Source organism: Belonocnema kinseyi, chromosome 6 (genome assembly GCF_010883055.1).
Source record: "Belonocnema kinseyi isolate 2016_QV_RU_SX_M_011 chromosome 6, B_treatae_v1, whole genome shotgun sequence".
NCBI lineage: Eukaryota > Metazoa > Arthropoda > Insecta > Hymenoptera > Cynipidae > Belonocnema > Belonocnema kinseyi.
This window is the reverse complement of record NC_046662.1, coordinates 589,720-593,541: the sequence shown is the minus strand read 5'-3', so window position 1 is coordinate 593,541 and position 3,822 is coordinate 589,720.

The window sequence follows — 3,822 nt, the reverse complement described above, 5'->3', positions numbered from 1 at the left end:
AAAGATCAACAGCGACCAGATTAATCATTGGGACAAACAAAAATTATGTATTTCTCTTATCGCAGAATTCAGGACCTCTTTTTCATTAAAATCCATTTTTTTGCCTCTGTCACTCCAAAATCTTATTTTAGGATTAACAAAATTCTATTCAGGCATTTTTCAATCATAATTTATTATAAATATTAAATCTGAATATTTTCATAATTTAAAATCAGCGCGATAACTGTGACTAATCGAGTCGACGGCGCGACGCAAGCGCAGTTTAAAAAGTTCCCAAGATTGAGGATACTGGCTCCGATTGTATCCAGTAGTGATGATTGGTGTTGCTGGTTTTCGCAGGCTTCTAATTTCGTCTCCACGTACGCTTATTCTGCATATGTTCGTCGCATAATAACAAGAAAAGTAATGAACTCACACACACAAACATATACATATGTATGAGTACGTCTTTGGGCTCATAAAATGGTTGGACGCCGACCATAAAAGGTTGAACAAAACCATCCAAGAGAGGCGTCCACTAATTAGTTTTTGGTTATTAATTAACAGCATCCTCATATTATCAGGCACTTCGCCTAGTCCATGGCTGATGATGAAAACACGGATTTACTTAAGAATAAGTTTATCAACAAAATAAAAATAATACAATAAGAAATAATAAAATTTGCAATATAAGGCTCTTTTGAACTTTTTTAATACTTACTGAAAATTCGTATTTTGTGACTCCAGAAATTCCCTATTTAGGAATTTAATCAAAGTTTAAAAATTTAGGACAACTTTTTGAATTTTTTAAATTTTGCCTTAAATTTCATATTTCTTTACTTAAAAATACATCTTTTACTGGCAATTATTAAAATCTACAAACTGAAAAGAATTTCCAAAATTTTGGTTCCTAGTTATATGATTTATAAAGAAATGCTGGAGTAATTGAACATTGCAATGCTTGTGTAAGTATATTAAAGAGTGTAAATGTGCCCTTTTCAGCTCGAACCTGCAGATCACGTAGATCCTCAATCCCAGATTCATGTTGTTTAGCTCCCCAGTAGTCACAAAATTTGGCGACGTCTTTACGACATCGTTACGACATCTTTTCCGACATTTTTACGACATCCTATGTCCATGTCGTTTCGCTGTCTTTACGATGTCGTAAAGACAACGTCAGATCATGCGGCTTATTTAAGATATCGTAAAGACACCTTAACGACATGGACATAGGATGTCGTAAAGTTATCGTAAAGATATCGTAACGATGTCGTAAAGACGTCGCCAAACTTTGTGCCCACTGGGTCGAGCCCGTAGCTCAATAGTACGCCCAAGCTTAAATTAACACCTTCCAGCTCTGCTTAGTAGAATTCTAGTGTATCCGAAATTCCAGGTTAGCCCTGTCTAGCTCGACCACGGGGCTCACTAGTGTCGCCCATGTCTCAGATTCATATTTTACACTTTGACCCCAAAGATCATTAGAGCCCCCAAGTCCCAGATTTGCTCTTTCCAGATCGACCATGTAGCTCACTAGTGCCCCAAAGTAAACAATTCGCCCTTTCCAGCTTAGTCCCACTGGTCTCTCGTACCTTCCAGTCTCAGATAAGATTTTCACGATTGCGTCTGTCTGTCTGTCTGACTGTTCGTCCGGCCGTCCGTCCGTAAACACGATAACTCTCGAAAAAATGAAGATATCAAATTCATCTTTGGCACACTTTTTTTATATCCTAAAAGAAAGGACAAGTTCGTGAACTAGCCATTTTTGATAAAAATTCAAAAAGTGAGCGCATTTTGAAAATTTTTGATACCACTTTTTTCTGAATTTGAAAATTCTATGTACGGATATTTATAGTATTAAAAAGAATAAACAATTTATCCTAATGACTTTTTTCGATTAAAAGAACATTCTCAGAGTTATAGCGTTTTAAAAATGTTGTTAATCAATCAAAAATCAAAATTTGAAGCCGAAAAACGCAAAATATGAAAAAAGTCAATTCAAGAAAAACATTTCTTTTTGAAAGCCCTACAAGATTATCATAACCAATTTTTGGATTTTCTTCAAAAATCGAAAATTCAAATTTTGATTGCACAAAAAATAATGGAAAATAAAAAATTCCATATTGTGGACAAACTATGTAGGATACGAAAAAAGATGAATTAGCAAAAATGGTTGTCCCAAAAAAGATCTACAACTTCGTTAAGAATCACTTCTTGATAGGACGCCTACTTTTTGTTTTATTCGTGAAAAATAACGTTGAAAAAAAAATCAAATAAAAAAAAAAATGTGTAGAAAAACGACGAAAGTTTCAAGAAAAAAAATCCAACAAAATCTATTTACAAATGTCTGTCTGAAAACGAGCGCGCAGCGCGAGTCTCACGATGAGAATGTGTACCTCAAAGCCTACAGAGCTTTGAGAAACTTAATCTTTGACTATACTTAATTAAGTAGACAATTCAGAATCAACTTGAAAAAACTCTCAGAAATTATTCAAACATTATAGAATTAATTTGCATTGTTTGAAAAGGTCGTGGAAATTATTTACACATGAAAAAACATTTAAAGAATCAGTTTTTTTCGTGAAAAAAATGTCGAAAATTTGAAATTTTTTATATTTTTTATATTTTTCACTAAAATTTTTTTCTTAAAAGGTATTCCTAACAAAAATTAATTTTAGGGGCAACTTGCTATACTTTATGTTTACTTCGTAATTTTTTCACCCTATGCACCAAACAAAAGCAATACATACGGCTACACTAGGAGTGGAAGCTGATTTAACCCTCAAGTTCTAGGATGGGTCCCAGGGACCCGGACGTTATTTTCAACAGTGTTTTTTCCCAAAATTTTGTCTTATTTTTTTAAAAATATTTATTATAAGCAATTAATATTTATATCTGTTTTATAGCTAAGTCTGTTTAGACCGCAAAAATTTCAGTTTGAAATTTGCTCGGATCAGCTGAATCCGTTCTGGGTGGAACGAAAAATTTCAAGGTTCTAGCACTTGAGGGTTAAAATAAAAATCAGGAAAATATTTGCGCAAAAACAAAACTGTGTCTATAGTTACGAAATTTTTTGTAATTTTAGCCCTGAACAAGATGGAAAAGGGGTTAAAGTTACGAAAAATTCCGTAACCATAAACAGTACCCAACAAGAATGCTACTTTTGATGTCTTTGAAAATTCTACTTACCTAATGCTCTTAAATTCAGGACTTAAATCATAATTAGAGAAACACCGAAAAGTAGGGATTAAATTACACAGAAATCATTATTCTGATTTCTTGGTAAAATATTTTATGATTTGTTCGCAATTTAAATTTGTTTTGTAAAATTGAAACAATTTTGTTAAGTGTTTATTCTTTTTGATTGAAAATAAATTTTTTCGGTGGAAATTTAACTTTTTAGTAGAAGATTTCTCTTTTCAATTAAAATTCCAAAGTTTTATAAACATTTTTTTAACGCATCAGTTAAAAATTAAACATAGATTTTTTTTACACTTTAATTTACAATTTAAAGGATTTATTTAATCGAGTCAGCTTTGACGCACGTTTTTGGGTTCCCAAAATGGTGGCCAACTTCATTAAAAAGATATACAATTTCTGACCGAAATTAAATCATTTAGTGTATTTTCCAAATTTTAAAATTCTCTATTGCTAAACTGGAATAATTTTTTAAGCAGAGAAATTATTTTTAATTCTTTGAACGAACGAAATCAAAGTCTATGACTCAATGTCTCTGTTTGTAAGAAAAACCTATATTTATTTAATTTAAATTAAATTGAAAAACATAAGTACTTCTGAAATTTCCTTCCATGTTTACATTATCATCAGAGCAGGTATTATATTTGT